The sequence below is a fragment of the Kogia breviceps genome, chromosome 3 (genome assembly GCF_026419965.1).
Source record: "Kogia breviceps isolate mKogBre1 chromosome 3, mKogBre1 haplotype 1, whole genome shotgun sequence".
Classification (NCBI taxonomy): domain Eukaryota; kingdom Metazoa; phylum Chordata; class Mammalia; order Artiodactyla; family Physeteridae; genus Kogia; species Kogia breviceps.
This window is the reverse complement of record NC_081312.1, coordinates 164,613,509-164,637,473: the sequence shown is the minus strand read 5'-3', so window position 1 is coordinate 164,637,473 and position 23,965 is coordinate 164,613,509. Positions and strand designations below refer to the sequence as shown.

The window sequence follows — 23,965 nt, the reverse complement described above, 5'->3', positions numbered from 1 at the left end:
GGAGTACAGTGAACCCAGGACAAATAGGTCACTTCTCTGAGATTGTCCTCTGATTTTGTTCAGAGGGACAGGGCTTAAAGTTTATTTCAAAAACAATGCAAGTGAAAAGAGGAAATAAAAAACCATGCCCCAAAAGATAAACTGACATATTAAAATATGCAAAATGATCTTTAAAAAACTACAAATTTATTTGTTAAATCCAAGCACATGCCCCTAATAACCAGAAGTGCTGGCTCAAATGTAATATAAAATGCAAATCGATTAAATTTACCTGTAAGATTATGAAGGGTTACTGATGATTGTTTTAAAAATGTTCAACTGTATGCTGTTTCTAACAATTACACTTTATCTCCAAGAGACAAAAACAGACTGAAAGTTGAGATAGCATTAAAATCTATCTTATTTATTTCAAATACTTGAAAATGGGGGTTACACAGTTCCTATAGGGTTAAAATAGATGTCATAGCAAATACTAGTAAAAAGAACGTCAGAAGAGAGAATTAAATCTAAGATTATTAATTGTATGCAAATTGTTGTGAAGTACCTCTCTAGAAATTGTTCATCTCGCAAAACTAAAACCCTGTCCCCATTAAACAATAATTCCCCATCTGCCTGCCCACAGCCCCTGGCAACCACCATTCTATTTTCTTTTTCTATGAGTATGATTACTTTACATACATCATATAAGTGAAATCATCCAGTATTTGTCCTTTTGTGACTGGCTTATTTCACTTAGCATGACGTCCTCATGGTCGATCCATGTTAACGCCTGTCAGGACTTCCTTCTTTATTTAAGGCTAAATATAGTAGTCTATCATATGTGTATATCACATTTTCTTTATCCATTCATCCTGCTATGGACACTTGGGCTGCGTCTGTTAAACAAGTGTATTTTTAAACTTTTCTCTGAAATACTTCATAATTAAACATTTTAAAGACAATTTAAAGAGCAAAAAAAAATTCAGTTTCAAATCAGTTAAAAATATTTTCAGCAAAGGAATAAAGGTAAACTTGGTGGAATAAAGAAAATCCCTTGTTTTACATGCCACCTCATTTTGTTTAAATAGAATAGAGATCTAAGCTAAACAAATAAATCTATCAGCTGAAGGTAGAGCGGTGCTTGCTACGAATGAAGATGACGTGAGTTCGGATCGTGTACGTTGATTTGGTTTTGTTAAGTGTGTGCTGCATGATTTGGGCAATGAATTTACACGCCCTTCCCCCGCCCCCCCCCCCACACAAAATGCTTGGTCTCAGCTAAGAGTGAACGTGGTAAGCATTTCTGGGGACATACCAACCGAGATGGATTGCACTTCCTCTGCATTCTCACTGTCACTACTCTTAATTTTTCTGGAACCATAGCGATGTTTTCTTGAGATGTCTTGGCTGCTGTTTCTGAATCCGTCACACCAAGGCTGAAGCAGCGTCCAAGTGCAGCTGCGAAGCGGTTTCTCCTCGCTCCAAAGTTTTCATTCTCTTTCTACAGAGGATCCGGCCAAGGACTGATTTTCATGGTGGTCAGTGCTCTACCTTTTCAGCCTGAGCTCCAGCCTAAACACCACAAAGCCAGATTATTGGCTCACCTCCAAACCTTTCAACCAAGTGCTTTCCCCGACACAGTTCCCCTTGCCTGGAATTCCAACCTTTTCCTCCAATGTCTCTCTATTAAAACCACATCCCTCTTTCAAAGCCCGTCTTAGTTGCGACTTCTGCCACCAACGTTTTGCAGATTCCTCTGGCTGACATTCATCATTCATGTCATTTGGGGGCATAATTGCAACACACACCTCCATGCCTTGCTACATTTTCTCAAGTGTAGAGACCACACACTCCTTCATTCAATGCTCTTTATAGAGGAAGACAAATACCATATGATATCACTTATATGTGGAGTCTAAAATATGACACAAATGAACTTATCTACAAAACAGAAACAGACTCACAGACATAGAGAACAGACTTGTGGCTGCCAAGGGGGAGGTGGGGGAGGGAAGGATTGGGAGTTTGGGATTAGCAGATGCAAACTATTATATAGAGAATGGATAAACAACAAGGTCCTACTGTATAGCACAGGGAACTATATTCAACATCCTATGATAAACCATAATGGAAAAGAATATCTTAAAAAAGAATGCATATATGTATAACTGAATCACTTTGCTGTACATCAGAAACTAACCCAACATTGTAAATCAACTATACTTCAATAAAATAAACTAAAAAACCCACTCTTTATAGACAGCCTACTATATGCCCAGCACTGCGGACAGTACTCACCACAGTGCCTTTGAATATAACTGGCCCTTAAGTATCAACACTGACTTGAATCACTGTTGGAAGGTGACCTGGGCCCAAGAGTAATAATTCTTTCCTTTCATGCATCGTCCTTTTCAAAATATGTTCACATCGAGCTATTTACCTCCCAATAATGGAACATAATATTCAATACCATCTTCAAAATCTAGAGTCTACCTCTTACTAGATTAGTGAGTGTAGCAGGTTACTTTATCTCTCTGTAAATCAGTTTCTTCACTTGTAAGATGGGGCTATACCATTCACGTCATAGGGCGGCTGTGAGGAAGAGTAAGTGAAGAATGAGAAAGGTGCCTGGCGCAAATCTGGTGGCTGTTCTGTGCTTGTATCATTACTGTCACTGTTCTAAACAGCAAAAGAAACCCAGCTTGGAATGTAAAACAGAATCAAGGGCATATAACTGAGAGTTGTCCCTATTTTTCTGCCTAAGTTTTCCCTTCAGTCTTTGAAATTGCACAGCGCTACACCTTCTGGGAAAATGTATCTTCTGGATACAGGAAGTGGGGAAAACACCCCTCCCTTCCCTTGTGTAGGACGGGCTGGGGGAGTTCCCAGCCCAGTGGGTGCCTCAGCCTAGCCCTCATGGAAAAACCTTGTCACAGCTTTGCATTCTCTGCTGAGATAAAGACAATTAAGACCTTATGGGTTGAGTACCAAACAGAACCTCCAAAATTTGAACAAAACCATTCACAACTTTTTTTTTCTCAACTAAGAGGTCCAAGATAATCTCTCGGTGGATATCTTTAACAGTTATTAATGTTGAAATAAATTCCATAGTACACTGTGGATACTGAAGTTGAGAAAGTAAAATTAACATGGTCTAAAAGAAAGTTACTTAGCACGTTTTGCTGTTTTCTGAGATTGCTAGTGTGTTGGTGGTGGTTGGCTGTGGGCAAGGATAATGTGGAACATTTTTGTTGGTCTGCTAATTTAAAAAAAAGACCTTATGGCATGTTTTGCAAATATAAGGATGATTTCCAATATTCTGGCCCCTTCCATTGGTCATTTCATCTCTGATGACTATAATCTGATATTTGAAATGACCTCAGGACAAGCCAAGCTAAGGGCAGCCTGGGTCACGCTTCTCTTTTTATGCTGATAGCCTATCTCCAAATTCCAAGGTCTTGGGAAAAAACCCACCACGTTTGATCTCTCCTGTTGTCCAGAAGCATCAGGCTCCCTATCAGGGCAAGTGTGTATTCAGGTCATGGGGTCCTGCACCTGGGGCCCTTCCACCAGCCTTGACCCTGGGCGGCTGTCATTGGTGAATGGAAAGTATCGATTGGTTCTTAACATTCTCCCAATTTATAGCATGGAAATCGCTACCACAAATGCTGCCAGAATATTCACTTTCATAGATGTGAGAATCAGTAGGAATCTAAGAGAGAAAAATTTCAGTACACTTCATAATGTTTAAATAAAAGAATAACTCATTTCGTGCCCAATGAGAATTCTCAGGAATATCAATACACTTGGGATTTGTGGCTCTGAGTGTAAAGCATGGTGGCTTAGATAACAGTGCGGCGATAACTATAGCACATTTACAAAATCCAGTTCTAGTTCTATCATTGTGAAAGAGTATATTTTTAAAAGTCCGAAGTCAAAGGTGAGCTAACGTACAAATAGCCGTATCTGACCCTTACCTGCTTGTTTCGCTAGTTCAGATGGGGCGTGATATGGAACAGGTCTGTTGTCTACACGTATTTGAACTCTCATACCTTCCTTCTAGCAGTCAGGTTAAGATGTTCTGTCTTAGTTTCTTCAAAGATTATTTGTTTTAATTTCTCAAGATGATATTCCATTATTCTGTCACATCTTCTTTCCTCTCTCTTAGGTGTAGGTGTGGGCTGCTATAATTTGGGACCGGAACACAAAGAGATTTCAGAAGAAAAATGTTAGACATTGGGTAGAGGTTACATGAGTCAAAAACACCAAGTTAGAGTGTGGGGGGCTGATTTCCTTGTTCATTCTTTTTTGTGTGTGGTACGCGGGCCTCTCACTGTTGTGGCCTCTCCCGTTGCGGAGCACAGGCTCCGGACACGCAGGCTCAGTGGCCGTGGCTCACAGGCCCAACCGCTCCACGGTATGTGGGATCCTCCCAGACCGGGGCACAAAACCGTGTCCCCTACATCAGCAGGTGGACTCCCAACCGCTGTGCCACCAGGGAAGCCCGTTTATTTTTTTTTAGAAATTGTTTATTTTATATTGGAGGATAGTTGATTTACAATGTTGTGTTAGTTTCAGGTGTACAGCAAAGTGATTCAGTCATATATATATATACATATACATATATATGTATATATACAGATTCAGATGCTCTTCCCATATAGGTTATTACAGAGTACTGAGCAGAGTTCCCAGTGCTATACAATAGGTCCTTGTTGATTATCTATTTTCTATATAGTAGTGTGTATATGTTAATCCCAAACTCCTAATTTATCTCTCCCCCACCACCTTTCCCCTTTGGTAACCATAAGTTTGTTTTCTAAGTCTGTGAGTCTGTTTCTGTTTTGTAAATAAGTTCGCTTATATCATTTTTTTAATATTCCATATATAAGTGATATCATATGATATTTGTCTTTGTCTGACTTACTTCATTTCGTATGATAATCTCTACGTCCATCATGTTGCTGCAAATGGCATTATTTCATTTTCTCTCTTTTTTAAAAAAAATTTTGGCTGTGTTGGGTCTTTGTTGCTGTGCGCAGGCTTTCTCTAGTTGGTGGCGAGCAAGGGCTATTCTCTGTTGTGGTGCATGGGCTTCTCACTGCGGTGGCTTCTCTTGTTGCAGAGCACGGGCTTTAGGCATGTGGGCTTCAGTAGTTGTGGCACGTGGGTTCAGTAGTTGTGGTTCGCGAGCTTAGTTGCTCCGAGGCATGTGAGATCTTCCCAGACCAGGGCTCGAATCCTTGTCCCAGGCATTGGCAGGCGGATTCTTAACCACTGCGCCACCAGGGAAGTCCTAGTTCATTCTATTTTTATGGCTGAGTAATAGTCCATTGTATATATGTACCACATTTTCTTTATCTATTCATCTGTTGATGGACATTTAGGTTGCTTCCATGTCTTGGCTATTGTAAATAGTGCTGCAATGAACATTGGGGTGCATATGATGTTTTCGAATTATGGCTTTCTATTCCTCGTTCTTTTTTTTTATTATTTTTTAAGCATCTTTATTTGAGTATAACTGTTTTACAATAGTGTGTTAGTTTCTCCTTTACAACAAAGTGAATCAGTTATACATATACATATGTTCCCATAACTCTTCCCTCTTGTGTCACCCTCCCTCGCACCCTCCCTATCCCACCCCTCTAGGTGGTCACGAAGCACAGAGGTGAACTCCCTGTGCTATGCTGCAGCTTCCCACTAGCTATCTAATTTACATTTGGTAGTGTGTATATGTCCCTGCCACTCTCTCACATCGTCACAGCTTACCCTTCCCCCTCCCCATATCCTCAAGTCCATGCTCTAGTAGGTCTGTGTTTTATTCCCATCCTACCACTAATCTCTTCATGGCATTTTTTTTTTTTTAGATTCCATATATATGTGTTAGCATACGGTATTTGTTTTTATCCTTCTGACTGACTTCACTCTGTATGACAGATTCCAGGTCTATCCACCTCATTACAAATAACTCAGTTTCATTTCTTTTTATGGCTGAGTAATATTCCATTGTATATATGTGCCACATCTTCCTTATCCATTCATCTGTTGATGGACACTTAGGTTGCTTCCATGTCCTGGCTATTGTAAATAGAGCTGCAATGAACATTTTGGTACATGAGTCTTTTTGAATTATGGTTTGCTCAGGGTATATGCCCAGTAGTGGGATTGCTGGGTCGTATGGTAGTTCTATTTGTAGTTTTTTTTTTTTTTTTTTGCGGTACGTGGGCCTCTCACTGTTGTGTGGCCTCTCCCATTGCAGAGCACAGTCTCTGGACGCGCAGGCTCAGCGGCCATGGCTCACGGGCCCAGCCGCTCCAGGGCATGTGGGATCTTCCCGGACAGGGGCACGAACCTGCGTCCCCTGCATCAGCAGACGGACTCTCAACCACTGCGCCACCAGGGAAGCCCCTATTTGTAGTTTTTTAAGGAACCTCCATACTGTTCTCCATAGTGGCTGTATCAATTTACATTCCCACCATCAGTGCAAGAGGGTTCCCTTTTCTCCACACCCTCTCCAGCATTTATTGTTTCTAGAGTTTTTGATGATGGCCAATCTGACCGGTGTGAGATGATATCTCATTGTAGTTTTTTTTTTTTTTTTTTTTTAACATCTTTATTGGAGTATAATTGTTTTACAATAGTGTGTTAGTTTTTCCTCTACAACAAACTAAATCAGTTATACATACACACATGCTCCCACATCTCCTCCCTCTTGCATCACCCTCTCTCCCACCCTCCCTATCCCACCCCCCCAGGCGGTCACAAAGCACAGAGGTGATCTCCCTGTGCTATGCAGCAGCTTCCCACCAGCTATCTAATTTACATTTGATAGTGTATATATGTCCCTGCCACTCCCCCACTTCGTCACAGCCCACCCCTCCCCCTCCCCATATCCTCAAGTCCATGCTCGAGTAAGTCTGTGTTTTATTCCCGTCCTACCACTAACCTCCTCATGACATTTTTTTCCCTTAGAGTCCATATATATGTGTTAGCATACGGTATTTGTTTTTCTCCTTCTGACTTACTTCACTCTGTATGACAGACTCCAGGTCCATCCACCTCATTATAAATAACTCAGTTTCATTTCTTTTTATGGCTGAGTAATATTCCATTGTATATATGTGCCACATCTTCTTTATCCATTCATCTGTTGATGGACACTTAGGTTGCTTCCATGTCCTGGCTATTGTAAATAGAGCTGCAATGAACATTTTGGTACATGAGTCTTTCTGAATTATAGTTTTCTCAGGGTATATTCCCAGTAGTGGGATTGCTGGGTCGTATGGTAGTTCTATTTGTAGTTTTTTAAGGAACCTCCATACTGTTCTCCATAGCGGCTGTATCAATTTACATTCCCACCAGCAGTGCAAGAGGGTTCCCTTTTCTCCACACCCTCTCCAGCATTTATTGTTTCTAGAGTTTTTGATGATGGCCAATCTGACCGGTGTGAGATGATATCTCATTGTAGTTTTGATTTGCATTTCTCTAATGATTAATGATGTTGAGCATTCTTTCATGTGTTTGTTAGCAATCTGTATATCTTCTTTGGAGAAATGTCTATTTAGTTCTTCTGCCCATTTTTGGATTGGGTTGTTTGTTTTTTTGTTATTGAGCTGCATGAGTTGCTTATAAATTTTGGAGATTAATCCTTTATCAGTTGCTTCATTTGCAAATATTTTCTCCCATTCTGAGGGTTGTCTTTGGGTCTTGTTTATGGTATCCTTTGCTGTGCAAAAGCTTTTAAGTTTCATGAGATCCCATTTGTTTATTTTTGTTTTTATTTCCATTTCTCTAGGAGATGGGTCAAAAAGGATCTTGCTGTGATTGATGTCATAGAGTGTTCTGCCTATGTTTTCCTCTAAGAGTTTGATAGTGTCTGGCCTTACATTTAGGTCTTTAACCCATTTTGAGTTTATTTTTGTGTATGGTGTTAGGGAGTGTTCTAATTTCATACTTCTACAGGTAGCTGTCCAGTTTTCCCAGCACCACTTATTGAAGAGGCTGTCTTTTCTCCACTGTGTTTCCTTCCCTCCTTTATCAAAGATAAGGTGACCATATGTGTGCGGGTTTATCTCTGGGCTTTCTATCCTGTTCCATTGATCTATATTTCTGTTTTTGTGCCAGTACCATACTGTCTTGATTACTGTGGACTTGTAGTATAGTCTGAAGTCAGGGAGCCTGATTCCTCCAGCTCCATTTTTCGTTCTCAAGATTGCTTTGGCTATTCGGGGTCTTTTGTGTTTCCATACAAATTGTGAAATTCTTTGTTCTAGTTCTGTAAAAAATGCCAGTGGTAATTCGATAGGGATTGCATTGAATCTGTAGATTGCTTTGGGTAATAGAGTCATTTTCACTATGTTGATTCTTCCAATCCAAGAACATGGTATATTTCTCCACCTATTTGTATCATCTTTAATTTCTTTCATCAGTGTCTTATAGTTTTCTGCATACAAGTCTTTTGTCTCCTTAGGTAGGTTTATTCCTAGATATTTTATTCTTTTTGTTGCAATGGTAAATGGGAGTGTTTTCTTAATTTCCCTCTCAGATTTTTCATCACTAGTGTATAAGAATGCCAGAGATTTCTGTGCATTAATATTGTATCCTGCTACTTTACCAAATTCATTGATTAGTTCTAGTAGTTTTCTGGTAGCATCCTTAGTATTCTCTATGTATAGTATCATGTCATCTGCAAACAGTGACAGCTTTACTTCTTCTTTTCCTATTTGGATTCCTTTTATTTCTTTATTTTCTCTGATTGCTGTGGCTAGAACTTCCAAAACTATGTTGAATAAGAGTGGTGAGAGTGGGCAACCTTGTCTTGTTCCTGATCTTAGTGGAAATGGTTTCAGTTTTTCTCCATTGAGAACAATGCTGGCTGTGGGTTTGTCATATATTGCCTTTATTATATTGAGGAAAGTTCCCTCTATGCCTACTTTCTGCAGGGTTTTTATCATAAATGGGTGTTGAATTTTGTCAAAAGCTTTCTCTGCATCTATTGAGATGATCATATGGTTTTTCTCCTTCAGTTTGTTAATATGGTGTATCATGTTGATTGATGCGTATATTGAAGAATCCTTGCATTCCTGGGATAAACCCCCACTTGATCATAGTGCATGATCCTTTTAATGTGCTGTTGGATTCTGTTTGCTAGTATTTTGTTGAGGATTTTTGCATCTATGTTCATCAGTGATATTGGCCTGTAGTTTTCTTTCTTTGTGACATCTTCGTCTGGTTTTGGTATCAGAGTAATGGTGGCCTTGTAGAATGAGTCTGGGAGTGTTCCACCCTCTGCTATATTTTGGAAGATTTTCAGAAGGATAGGTGTTAGTGCTCCTCTAAATGTTTGATAGAATTTGCCTGTGAAGCCATCTGGTCCTGGGCTGTTGTTTGTTGGAAGATTTTTAATCACAGTTTCAATTTCAGTGCTTGCGATTGGTCTGTTCATATTTTCTATTTCTTCCTGGTTCAGTCTTGGAAGGTTGTGCATTTCTAAGAATTCGTCTATTTCTTCCAGGTTGTCCATTTTATTGGCATATAGTTCCTTGTAGTAATCTCTCATGATCCTTTGTATTTCTGCAGTGTCAGTTGTTACTTCTCCTTTTTCATTTCTAATTCTATTGATCTGAGTCTTCTCCCTTTTTTTCTTGATAAGTCTGGCTAATGGTTTATCAATTTTGTTTATCTTCTCCACGAACCAGCTTTTAGTTTTACTGATCTTAGCTATTGTTTCCTTCAATTCTTTTTCATTTATTTCAGATCTGATCTTTATGATTTCTTTCCTTCTGCTAACTTTGGTTTTTTTTGTTCTTCTTTCTCTAATTGCTTTAGGTGTAAGGTTAGCTTATTTGAGATTTTTCTTGTTTCTTGAGGTAGGATTGTATTGCCATAAGCTTCCCTGTTAGAACTGCTGTTGCTGCATTCCATAGGTTTTGGGTCCTCATGCTTTCATTGTCATTTGCTTCTAGGTATTTTTTAATTTCCTCTTTGATTTCTTCAGTGATCTCTTGATTATTTAGTAGCTTACTGTTTAGCCTCCATGTGTTTGTATTTTTCACAGATTTTTTTCCCATAATTGATATCTAGTCTCATAGCGTTGTGGTCAGAAAAGATACTTGATACGAATTCAGTCTTCTTAAATTTACCAAGCCTTGATTTGTGACACAAGATATGATCTATCCTGGAGAATGTTCCATGAGCACTTGAGAAGAAAATGTATTCTGTTGTTTTTGGATGGAATGTCCTATATATATCAATTAAGTCCATCTTGTTTAATGTATCATTTAAAGCTTGTGTTTCCGTATTTATTTTCATTTTGGATGATCTGTGCATTGGTGAAGGTGGGGTGTTAAAGTCCCCTACTATGATTGTGTTACTGTCAATTTCCCCTTTTATGGCTGTTAGCATTTGCCTTAAGTATTGAGGTGCTCCTATGTTGAGTGCATAAATATCTACAATTGAATATGTTCTTCTTGGATTGATCCCTTGATCATTATGTAGTATCCTTCTTTGTCTCTTGTAATAGTCTTTATTTTAAAATCTATTTTGTCTGATATGAGAATTGATACTCCAGCTTTCTTTTGATTTCCATTTGCGTGTAATATCTTTGTCCATCCCCTCTCTATCAGTCTGTATGTGTCCCTATGTCTGAAGTGGGTCTCTTGTAGACAGCATATATATGGGTCTTGTTTTTGTATCCATTCAGCCAGTCTATGTCTTTTGGTTGGAGCATTTAATTCATTTACATTTAAGGTAATTATCGATATGTATGTTCCTATTACCATTTTCTTAATTGTTTTGGGTTTGTATTTGTAGGTCTTTTCCTTCTCTTGTGTTTCCTGCCTAGAGAAGTTCCTTTAGCGTTTGTTGTAAAGCTGGTTTGGTGGTGCTGAATTCTCTTAGCTTTTGCTTGTCTGTAAAGGTTTTAATTTCTCCTTCGAATCTGAATGAGATACTTGCTGGGTAGAGTCATCTTGGTTGTAGGTTTTTCTTTCATCACTTTAAATAGGTCCTGCCACTCCCTTCTGGCTTGCAGAGTTTCTGCTGAAAGATCAGCTGTTAACCTTATATGGATTGCCTTATGTGTTACTTGTTGTTTTTCCCTTGCTACTTTTAATATTTGTTCTTTGTATTTAATTTTTGATAGTTTGATTAATATGTGTCTTGGCATGTTTCTCCTTGGATTTATCCTGTATGGGACTTTCTGTGCTTCCTGAACTTAACTATTTCCTTTCCCATATTAGGGAAGTTTTCAACTACAATCTCTTCAAATATTTTCTCAGTCCCTTTCTTTTTCTCTTCTTCTTCTGGGACCCCTATAATTCGAATGTTGGTGTGTTTAATGTTGTCCCAGAGGTCTCTGAGACTGTCCTCAATTCTTTTCATTCTTTTTTCTTTATTCTGCTCTGCAGTAGTTATTTCCACTATTTTATCTTCCAGGTCACTTATCCGTTCTTCTGCCTCAGTTTTTCTGCTATTGATCCGTTCTAGAGAATTTTTAATTACATTTATTGTGTTGTTCTTCACTGTTTGTTTGCACTTTAGTTCTTCTAGGTCCTTGTTAAACGTTTCTTGTATTTTCTCCATTCTATTTCCAAGATTTTGGATCATCTTTACTATCATTATGCTGAATTCTTTTTCAGGTAGACTGCCTATTTTCTCTTCCTTTGTTAGGTCTGGTGGGTTTTTGCCTTGCTCCTTCATCTGCTGCGTGTTTCTCTGTCTTCTCATTTTGCTTAACTTACTGTGTTTGGGGGTCTCCTTTTTGCAGGCTGCAGGTTCATAGTTTCCACTGTTTTTGGTGTCTGTCCCCAGTGGCTAAGATTGGTTCAGTGGGTTGTGTAGGCTTCCTGGTGAAGGGGACTCGTGCCTGTGTTCTGGTGGATGAGGCTGGATCTTGTCTTTCTGGTGGGCAGGTCCACGTCTGGTCATGTGTTTTGGGGTGTCTGTGGCCTTATTATGATTTTAGGCAGCCTCTGTGCTAATGGATGGGGTTGTGTTCCTGTCTTGCTAGTTGTTTGGCATAGGGTATCCTGCACTGTAGCTTGCTGGTCGTTGAATGGACCTGGGTCTTGGCATTGAGATGGAGCTCTCTGGGAGATTTTCACTGTTTGATATTACGTGGAGCTGGGAGGTCTCTTGTGGACCAGTGTCCTGAACTTGGCTTTCCCACCTCAGTGGCACAGCCCTGATGCCTGGCTGGAGCACCAAGAGCCTGTCCTGCACATGGCACTCCACGTCAATTGCATTACTAACAGGAAGAAAGGTACTGTTCCATCTCCCAGAATCTGTATCTTTATCAGCCTGACTCCATAGCGTGAAGGTCACAGTGAGCCATATGCATGCAAGCATCTGACTCCTTCCTCACATCTTCTCCTGTGGTTGGTTCTGAGCATGAACTTACTGCAAATCATATTTCATTATGGATTATTTCTCCCTTCTATTACAGGGAAGAGTTTATATTGAATTTTTAAAATCATGTGTGTAGGTAAGCTATATTAGGTATGAATTTTATTTCAAGATAGTAAAGGGAGTGTTAAAAATGTTTATTATAGGGCTTCCCTGGTGGCGCAGTGGTTGAGAATCCGCCTGCCAATGCAGGGGACGTGGGTTCGTGCCCTGGTCTGGGAAGATCCCACATGCCACGGAGCAGCTGGGCCTGTGAGCCATGGCCACTGAGCCTGCGCATCCGGAGCCTGTGCTCCGCAAAGGGAGAGGCCACAACAGTGAGGGGCCCGCATACCGCAAAAAAAAAAAAAAGAAAAAAATGTTTATTATAAAGGACAGAATACTGGATCTGCCAGAGTTGAGAACCATTGGTTTAGAAGGAGACAGACACTGAAGTGCTGAAGTGCTGTGTGTGCAGCACAAGTTGAGGGGAGAAGAGAAAAAGGAGGTGGAAGGATGGTTCTAGTGATGGGAGTGTGGACACAGAATCTTTTTTAAAAAAATTTTTCCTGATTCCTTTTTAAAAATTAATTTTTACTGGAGTATAGCTGCTTTACAATGTTGTGTTAGTTTCTCCTGTACAGCAAAATGAATCAGCTATACGTATACATATCTCCCCTCTTTTTTGGATTTCCTTCCCATTTAGGTCACCGCAGAGTGGACACAGAATCCTTAATAACAAGAATATATAATGCTTTATTTTTAAAAGTTCCCTATACTCATGGAAGGTTTTAATAAGTGGCATTTTGGTGAATTTTTAAAAAGAGAGGGAGACATAGTCCATGAATAGATCAGTACAGAAGAGAAGGAGAGAGAGAGAGAAAGAGAGCGAGAAAGAGAGAATTGCTTTGGGGAGTGTATTAGTCAGTATAGGCTAGGCTATGTTTTGGTAACAAACAAGCCCCAAATCTCCCTAGCTTAAAGCAACAAAATCTTGCCTGCTTCATGGATACACTCACTACCTGTACATTGCAGGTAAGCAGAGGGCTCTGCTCCCTGTTGCCTCACTTAGACAAACTGGCTGAAAGAGGAATGGTAGGGAGAATGAAAAAGTGAGGAGGAGTACATTGTTTAGATGTTTCTATCTGGAAGTTACACACGTCATTTCCATCCATAGTTCACTGGCCCGAGGAAGGCACATGGCTAGGCTTAATTTCAGTGGGGCAGGGAATTGTAGTCTTTCTTTATGCCTGGAAGTAGAAGGAAGTTGGGTTTTGGCATAGAATAATGTCTACCAGCAGAGGAAAGCTAGAACTGAGACTGGGGGTTCAGCAGGATGAAAAGTAGATACTACCCTGAGAATAAGGCCCAGAATTTGCAGAAATCTGGGGAGGTCCTTGAACTTCCCATCAAGCATGGAACAGCACATTCAATCAGCAAAGGTGAGTAGCTGACAAGGGGTGACCAGGAATCAGAAATTTGCACTTCCCATCACACCCTGCAGCCTGCCCTTGGGCACCCAGCAGCACTGCTGGCTTTTCCAGGAGCCCCTTCACCACACTGTGAAGGAAAGAAATCTTTGGGGTCAAATGATCAGCAAAGTGATCTCTTCTAGGACACATAGGGGGTGTTTTCAGTAGGAAGCTGCTGTGTGAAATCGGGAAGAACAGTCTGGAAGAGTCTGGAAGAATGATTTTAGAGCTCCTGCTTACTGGGGAAAAGATTTTAGTTTTATCCGAAGTTTCTGTTTTTACCGCGATTCCTAAGTCCAACCAAAGTGGCTTTTGGAAGGTGTGGATCTGCAAATCTCAGCCAGTAAATAACTGGAAGTGTTTTTATATGTGTCTCCACTAGATGGCGCAAGGTGCTCACCTATTTTGAGGTGATCCACAGGCCCTTGGGCAAAATGGGGACCAAGAACAGTAAAACACTGACGAGGCAGCGGGTGGAAACGAACTCCTGTGTCATTCTAGAATAATCATAGGAGCTCTACTGTAGTGGCACTGCATAAGCACACGCCTAATATCACCAGTCCACCATGCAGCGTTCCCTCCAAAAACGCTGGCATCGTCACGTATTAAAATTATTGATCTTGACATACAACACATAAAACTCATGAATACCCAAGAGAGATTCACTTCTAAGTCTTATTCAGGAGCTGCACTTAGAAAACAGAAGATGTGGATAATACTTACTGTAAACTAATCAGCCAGTTGAGCAACGCACATTTACTGAATACTTTCTATATGCCAGTACCCTAAGGCAGGTACCCTGGGAGTGGAGTCCCACATACCTTTAACTCGACTTCCCTGTTGGTAACATCTCACATAATTATAGCACAAGATCAAAATCAGGGAAACAGTCATTGGTCCAATCCACAGACTTAGATTTCACCAGCTTTATATGCACTTTTGTGTGTGTGTGTGTGTGTGTGTGTGTGTGTGTGTGTGTGTATGTGTAGGGGGGTTAGTTCTCTGCAATTATATCACGCATGTAGATGTGTGCAACGACCACCACTGTCGATACAGGATAGTTTTATCACCACAAAGATGTCCCTTGAATTGTTACTCCTTTATAGTTACACCCAATCCCTCCATCGCTCAGCCCTTCCCTGCATCCCTAAACCCTGGCAACCAGATGGGATGCTGCACGTGCCAACATTAATGGGTGTGAGCTGCTGTAACAAAATTCCACAGACTGGGGGCTTAAACAACAGACACTTATTTCTCAAGTTCTGAAGGCTGGAAGTCCAAGATCAAGATGCCAGCGGATTCGGTTCCTGGTGAGAGCTCTCTTTCTGGCTTGAAGACAGCCGCCTTCTCACTGTGTCCTCATAGGGTGGAGAGAGAGACAGCTCTGGTATCTCCTCCTCTTCTTATAAGGAGAAGACCCCACCCTTACGACCTCATCTCACTCTAATCACCTCCCAAAGGCCCCACCTCCAAATACCATCACATTGGGGGTTAGGGCTCCAACATACGAATTTTAGGTGGACACAAACATTCAGTCTTTAACACAGGTGATGACTGAGGACCAGTGGACCCTTCCTTATACCCCCAATCCTTTCCCTAATGACTTGAAGGAACTTAGGACCCATCCAATGGAGAGGAAGGAAGGCAAAGAACCCTAAATTGACTAAGAAAACAGTAATTTGATTTTTAAAAGACCGATATGGATGGTTTATCATGAATAGGCAAGAGTAAAGTTCGTTATACACAGGAGGATGGGAACTCAGTATGGAGAAAACCTTGAGATACAGGGGGAAAAGGATTACATATTTTGGTTCAGTGAGTCTGCACCCGTGAGATTCAAACCTGCTGCATGTGTTACAGAGACAAGAGAATTTCTCCTTCACCAGCCGGGCAGAAAGCCTGTGAGCACCAGAGAAAAAACTCGATGACAGCTCTGTTGTTAAGTCTTGATTTCAGAGAGTGCTATCTATCTCTTGGCATCAACCACAAACCCAACAATGTTTTGCTTTAGTCAAAACCCTTCCAAAGACACACCTGTGGCTTTTAGTGAAGTTCCCTGGACATCTCCCAACATCTGTCTGGAAAGGATCCAGCAGGTCATCAGGGAGAAAACTCACACTGTGGATGAACTCCAAGTTTTGCTGGCTTGTCCATCTTCAGTGCCTCAGAGAGAAAGAAAAAGCCTGGTGGGGCATTCACATTGGGCACTGAGGCAGGTTGAACTGATCCTCCGTCCCTGTTGTAGCATCAGCAAAGCATCTGTGCTATTTCAAGTCTTCTGTGGTCTCTGGTTAAATCCCAGAAAACCAGGACACGTCTCGGGGCCCTAGGCATCCTTCCAAAAGATAAGATTAATTCCTAACTTTGCACTGAGCTTGTTCAGTGTTTAGTGAGCACTTCTACAGAGAAAAACCATTGCTCAATGAACAAATATTTCTTCAGAATGATTTGCCTGGTTTTGAATTACTCTTTAACACAGATGCAGAAAAGTAAAGACAGCCATCTACAGCTAATGCTGAAGAGTGAGGAACAGGCTTTGATATTTTGCGTGTGTGTGCATTTCAGGAAATAAGGCCAAATTCATGCTAGTTGTGCCTTCTGATGACCTTGGGAATAATAAAAATATATTACTACATATAATCCTTAAAATTTTTAAAGGGAAGGTGATTTTAGTCCATATGTTTGGAGAAAGATGATAGCAATTTCTGAGAGCAGATTTTTGGGGGGGATCCTTGAAGCGGCAAGGGTCTCCAGCATAGAAAAATAGAGGTAGAAGTGGGGACAGTGACAGATTAGAACTTGCTTCTCTCACCATGAGAACTCAAGCCTATCAGGATCTAATCCTCTCAGCGAAGATTAAATATAGGATAGAATGTTATATTGAGGGTCAAATTAAGTTGTCTTTCCCCTGTTCTTTTAATTATAACTCTCACAAAGATGAATAAATAATAAAGAGAGATAATTGTGGGCTAAAAACATTGTCAGCCATTGAAAGTCAATATTCTGCTTTTTCTTGGAAAATATTCACCCCCAGAGAGGTGAACACTTTGTCTAAGGTCTTATGGCCATGCAGGCTGGTGTGGTAGAAATTCCCAATGAAAGGCACACCGTGAAGAGCAGGCCATTCTGAGTCTTCCTTACTGAGTCAATAAATATTTCTCAACCTTGGAGGACATGCTGGGGGCTGACGAAGCATACAAAGATGAACAGAACACAGAGCCTGCCCTCCGTTGGGTCTTGGTTTAGTAAGAAAAACAGACGTGTAAACAAAGAGATGAGGTCTCTACTAGAGGCATGAATAGCACTCACCAACCTGATGAGTCAGTGGAATGCATTCCAGCAAAGAGATGAATCCATGCAAAGCAAGGAAGAAAGACAGAACAAGAGAGTGCATAGGAAACCAGAAGTCATTGAGTATGGGGTGTGTGTGTGTGTATGTGTGTCTGTGTTTTGGGGCATACTGGTCCCTCCTATGCATGCTACTGAGGTTAGCATTAACCCAATGAGACCAAGTCTGATGTGAGAAAACCCTCAGGAGTCAGCTTTTCCATTATTATTGTTGTTTTTGTTGCAGCCACAATTTTAAATTAATTGATTAATTAAGCCCGAACAGGTAATACATTCACAGTGTTCAAAAGTTAAAAAATCAAATATTATGTGTAAAAACAAAATTCCTCCCTTCCTCTCCTGGATTCTGACCTGTTCCCACCCTCTCACCATTCTGCCTTCCCCAAACACGCTTCTTCTATGTTTATGTTTCCTAGAATTTCTCTATGCAAATACAAGGGATTATGAATATGCTTTCTTAGCTTCTTCCTTTCTAACACTAAAGAGGGCACACACTACACTTGCTCTTTTTTCTTAATTTTAAAATATATTGGGTATCTTTCTATAGCAACACAGAGAAAGCTGCCTCATCCTTTCTTCCAGCTTCATGATATTATGTTATATTTAACCAGACTCCTGTTAATGAACGTTTGGATTCCTTCCAATTTCTGGGCATTAAAAACAATGCTGTGATGAATAACCTTGTACCTACACCATTTTATATGTGATCAGTTTTATTTGCATGATAAATCCCCCAAAGGGGATTGATGGGGCAAAGAGTAGATGGATGTCCAGATCTGGTAGAGATTGCTGCCAGAAGGTTACATTTCTTTGGCTTTTCATTAGTGGGCCTACCACATAAGTCTATAGAGAGTTCTACATATATGTAACTATAGACTGGCATCACAGTCACTTAGCCCAGATGAATCCTAGGTGGGGAGTCCACAGCATGGGTGTCATTAAAAAGCATGAGTGTTCTTCTCAAGACTTGTCATTGCCAAGGAGGGGTTCGGTGGGGGAGGGGTGGATTAGGAGTTTGGGATTAGCAGATGCAAACTATCACATATAGAATGGATAAACAACGAGGTCCTACTGTATAGCACAGGGAACTATATTCAATATCCTGTGATAAACCATAATGGAAAAGAATATGAAAAAGAATGTATATATATATATATATGACTCACTTTGCTGTACAGTAGAAATTAACACATTGTAAATCAACTATACTTCAATAAAATAAATTTTTTAAAAAGTATGTGTGCTCTTTCAAATGCCTAACACATCACATGAAATGTTTATTGAGCCTGATTTACACTGAGAGCTTTGGAGGCTGTGTAAATGTCTCTGTCAGATTCCTAAACAACATAACCTATCAATACAGCATGTGGCAATGAGCCATTTAATTTAACTTTAATGGTTTACTAAGAACAAGTTACTTGATTTACAACTGGTTGCTCAGTTTTACGTGGCTGTACTGAAATGTCAAGTTTATTTGATTTGCAATTGTACTTTTTCCTTACATGAGGTTAGACCACATGTTTATCAAGTAAAAATGTATTTTTTAAAGTTTCATTAACATGAAAGGTTTATTTGAAAAAGTAAAAAAATATATATTTAACTACTCACTGTATAGTATTAATAATGGCAGCAAACATCAGTCACTGAAACAGTAATCATTTTTATAACATCTAGGTATACGGTACCGTTTGTGGAGGGTGTGGGCGGGGTTTCAGAATCATCTGGGAGATTTCCGAAATGGCATTTTTCCCAACGCCTTCCTGAGGCTCTGGTTCACCACCTCCTCCACTGCACCACCCCCGGGGACATACTCTTCTCACCCTCCCACCCCAAGGACCCCCAGTGAGACACTATCACTAATAGGAGTGACAAACACCTTGAAGTCAAGGACAGTTCTTTAAAAAAAATTAGCTCAATGAAAAAAATATACCACAATGCCTCCACTTATTTATCTCCTTTTGCAAGGGGCTGGAGAAAACGTTGTCACGAGCCTGCACTGGTCTGAAGGTTTGCCCTTGGGGACTACTGCGATCTCCTTTCCCTCCTGTTAGCTCAGGAACATTCTATAGGTAACTCTCCAAACTTGGACCTTTCCCCCAGCATTCTGTGTTCTTTTCCCCTATGTCAAAGCCTTTTCCACTCTTGCACCTTCTCCTTCCCTTGTCTCCTTAATGCCCTGTCTTCTCCACCTGGCTTTCAAATCTGATTCATGCAAAGAATAATTTCCACTTTCTCCCCGAAGCCTTTTCTTTCTTTTTTTTTTTTTTTAACATCTTTATTTGAGTATAACTGTTTTACAATAGTGTGTTAGTTTCTCTTTTACAACAAAGTGAATCAGTTATACATATACATATGTTCCCATAACTCTTCCCTCTTTTGTCACCCCCCCTCCCACCCTCCCTATCCCACCCCTCTAGGTGGTCACTAAGTACAGAGGTGAACTCCCTGTGCTATGCGGTAGCTTCCCACTAGCTATCTAATTTACATTTGGTAGTGTGTATATGTCCCTGCCACTCTCTCACATCGTCACAGCTTACCCTTCCCTCCCCATATCCTCAAGTCCATGCTCTAGTAGGTCTGTGTTTTATTCCCATCCTACCACTAATCTCTTCATGACATTTTTTTTTTTTTTTTAGATTCCATATATATGTGTTAGCATACGGTATTTGTTTTTATCCTTCTAACTTACTTCACTCTGTATGACAGATTCCAGGTCTATCCACCTCATTACAAATAACTCAGTTTCATTTCTTTTTATGGCTGAGTAATATTCCATTGTATATATGTGCCACATCTTCCTTATCCATTCATCTGTTGATGGACACTTAGGTTGCTTCCATGTCCTGCGAAGCCTTTTCTGATTATTCTAGACCACACCACAATCACAATCTCACCCTCCTCTCCACTTGGCATCTCACCACTGAGCTCAAATTATGTTGTCTGTTAGTTCCACCTTCATATCTAAATGGTAAATTCTTCCAGGTTGTGGACGGTGTCTAAAACCCCTGTTATAACACAGCTAGCACAGGGCATCATAAAGACAGAAACACATTCTTTCAACCATCCATCAAACACACTGCATGTCGACTCTATTCCAGGCAGACTGGGAATATAAAAATGACCATGAGACAATCCTTGCCCATGAGCAAATCAAGTCTAATTAGGGTCTCAAAGCTCTAAGCAGATAATTAAAATAAAATATGATGTGTTACACTTTGTGAATAGTTGATAAATTCAGCAAATCATCAATCAGAAGAAACTGGAAAACTGTATTCTCTGCTTCCAGTTTCACAAATCTTCTGTCTGGGTAAAACTCACTGTCTGTAAACTAGGTGAACAGTGGGTATAACTAGACTCCCAGGATACCAAGGGCTCCTGAGAAACCGTGGAGCCAAAGCCAAAAGGAATCCATTTCCTCCCCAGTCTTTTTGATTAAAAAAAAAAAAAAAAAAAAAAAAAGACAAGTTGTAAGAAACTGTCAGGATTATGCAAAGTTGTCAGGGGTCCAGGAGAAACACAAGGCCATGTAAGTAGATAAAAAGGTGAGACCAAGGAGGTGAGAAAGAGCTGGCCTAGAAGAGAACAATGGCCTTGCAAACCCTCAGAAAGGAGCACAGACCAGGGAGGGACTGAGGTGGGGGCCGGAGGAAGGGCTTGAATCTCAGAGCAGCTGGATAGAGGGACCAGGGGGTGACCATCGGTGGTAAATTCAAGGGAGAAGAAAAGAAACCAAATGGACAGCCTGCCTTCCCTCTTCAGTCTCTGCCCTGGCTACGCTAGCTGGGCTCATCAACTGGTGGTCTCAAGTGGGGGACCAGGGGAAAGCCCCTAACTCTAATGAGTCTGATTCTAAAATTTTGGAATCCCTGGCCCATCCTTCAGTTACACAGGGTAGCCATTTCCTGGCAAGAGACGGCACGGGGGCCTCTCTGACTGGCAGCTCCTCTTCGTTCTTGCACTGTGAAGCCCTTGCTGCTGAGCCCTGGACCCAGATTCTGCCAATGATCACCTGGGTCCTGGCTGGAGATTTGTGCTTAACTGGAGTGTGGGCCTGGTAAGCCCCTGACATGTCTCCTTGGAAAAGTCAGGATAGGGTTTTGCCTTTGAGGTTCTAGGAGCTTTGTGGTCTCAAACTGCAAAGTCTGCAACTCCTGGCATCAAAGGACACATGCGTGGGGATACCTCAGCCCCTTTTGGGAGAGGACAGTTAATTTTTTTTATCCATATTTATAAGGTCAATATAAATCATCATCTATGCTTATCAAGAGTTTTGTAAACCTTTCACAGGGTTATTTTGGTTTTTTTGGCAGCGAGGCATGTGGGATCTTAGCTCCCCGACCAGGGATCTAACCTGCAACCCCTGCATTGGAAGGTAAAGTCTTAAACACTGGACTGCCAGGGAAGTCCCACTGGGTTTTATTTGTATCACACTACCTAGTTTTTAAAGACCATCCCTATCTGGTTGTGCAGATGCTCTGACATCACACAGAAGCCTAGGCTATTACAGTCTGCAAATACTGGGAAGTTTAGAAACTCTCTCAAGTCACATAGCTAGAAAGTGAATACAGTCCAGGCCTCCTCTGCCCCAGCACAGCCAGCTCAGCGGCAGGGGTGGGGGACACTCCAGACCTCCAGTCTCCTAATTCCATTCATGGAATGCTTCTTAAATGCTAACTATACCCTCAGCACAGTGTTACAAGTTGTGGAAGATGCTTGCCCTCAGGGAAAGTGGGATCCATTTGGTCAAAGGGGCCACAAAACAATGTAACAACGCACTAGCACCACAGCCTAGAGTTGAATCGGAGAGTCCTACCAGATGAAGAAAATAAAACTCTTCTCCTGACTGTTTGACCTCTGCTGAAACCAGTTGGGACAAATTGGGACAAAGAGCAGATATAAGGTCAAAAATAGAGTCCAGTAGGAGAGGGATGGTAGAAAGACAAAATGGGTCCCAGTCCTGTTGGAGGATTGATGGAAATAACAGTAGCTGTTATTGTTTCCTTTCAAATAACCCGGCTTTGTCCAAATTCAACTTTCAGTTCACCAGTAGGTATTTCCCTTTGGCGGCGAGGAGGTGGCGGGGGGGGGGGGGGGGGGCGAATAGGCAAAACTTGTTTCCAGATTTGGGGCTCTCCTCCTTAGTTTTAAAACGAGGAGGGGCGTAGGCAGGCTTTGTATGCTGCAAAGTTTCTAAGTGCACCTGGGATACATCTGTAACTCACTGTTAGTAAAGAACTAAAAATAAAAATCCTTTGACTTCCTTCTCCTTTATCAGTGTTTTTGTTGCAGAAACCCCACTGGACCAGCTACTGTCACTTTGTGTTGGTGGCATTTTTTAAAATTCGTCAGTGGTTAGGCTATTAAATGTTCAACTGCTAATGACGATGATTTTCCTTTCATTTATTTCACCATAGCAACATTTCCCCCTCTCTTAATGTCTTTGTTTAAACAATCAGCATTTCAACAAGAGTAAATAAAATATTTTAAAAAGAGATATCACCATAAGCTAACACACCTACTGTTTTCATTTTTCTCTGCTTCTGATGTCCATACATATGTATTTTTACATAATTACACTCATACTCTCGATACGTCATGTGATCTGACTTTTTCCTTTAGATTATGCTGTAAACATTTTCCCTGTTTCCATAGACCTCGTGATTATTATTTAATAGCTGCATAATATTCCACAGGATGGACATTCCATCATTTGAGTTAACCATTTCCCTGTTCTTGGCCACTGAGATTGATGCCAACTTCTATTACTCAGTGTATTGATTTAGATGAAATTTTTACAGAGACATAAAAAATGTCTTTGATGTGCTTGTCTTTTGGAAGAGGAAACAAACAGTTCCAGCGCATTGTGTGTCTGCCAGGTACAAAGATGGAGCCCAGACTCTAAAAGGCCAGTCAGTGGGTGAGTGATTGCCAGATAATTATTCTATGACAGGACAGAAACATCACCGATAGTTTGTAACTATGATAACAATGACATTAACTTTCATGATTAACAACCCCAAAATCAGAAATACTACGACATGGTGCCAATCCTAGCTTCCTCTTTTCTGTTCCCTTATGCCAGAGCCACATAAAACGGGCCCACATTGCTAATGCCATTCTGCATTAGACTACAAATTAGCACCCCTTCATTGGGCCTGTGAGCATCAGAGTTGGATGCCAAAGGGAATGCGCTGTTCTCTCAGAAGGCAGAAGGTCTCTTGTTGCCTTTAGGCTGGCAGGTGGGGGAATGGTGGTGGTACATACAGTAGGTGAGGGGGTGGTATATATTAGCAGTGAGAGGGTGATATATATGGGGGATACATATAGCAGGTGAACGGGTGGACTGTGTACCGAGGGTCAGGCTGGCCCTTACCGTGTTCTCCTGAGACAGGAATGAAGCAAGTCCATGAAGAAGCGGGAGAGGAAGAGAGGGTCGGGGGCCTGGAGGTGGAAGCAGGTGCCACAGGCGCTGGATGGAGAAGGGAGGCAAAGAGGCCGAGGGAGGGGCGGGGTTTATGGGTGGTGGGGAAGGGGACAAGGGAGGGGGTGTGAGCTGTGCGCTCTGGGACGGGGGGTACACGGCGCGGGTGCAGCGGCGCGGGGCAGGACGGGGGAGGGTCTCGCGGGAGTTCTGGGCCGGAGGCGGGGTCTCGCGGGAGTGCAGGGCCGGAGGGGCGAGGGGGCGGGACCGAAGGGCGCCGGGGAGGGGCCGGAGGGCGCGGAGGCGGGGCTGGGGAGGGGTGCGCGGTGGGGCGGGGTCTGTGGTGGTGAGGGGCCCGGGC

At 41.4% G+C, this 23,965-nt stretch overlaps 1 long non-coding RNA gene across 1 annotated transcript; it reads right to left on the bottom strand.

Annotated features, from left to right (window-relative positions):
* Positions 1-2,498: 2,498 nt before the first annotated feature.
* Positions 2,499-23,642, bottom strand: LOC136793951 (uncharacterized). The gene is made up of 3 exons (XR_010840051.1): positions 23,557-23,642; positions 4,032-4,163; positions 2,499-2,571 (listed from the first exon to the last, which is right to left on the bottom strand). It is a non-coding gene; the product is annotated as an uncharacterized lncRNA (long non-coding RNA).
* Positions 23,643-23,965: the final 323 nt, after the last annotated feature.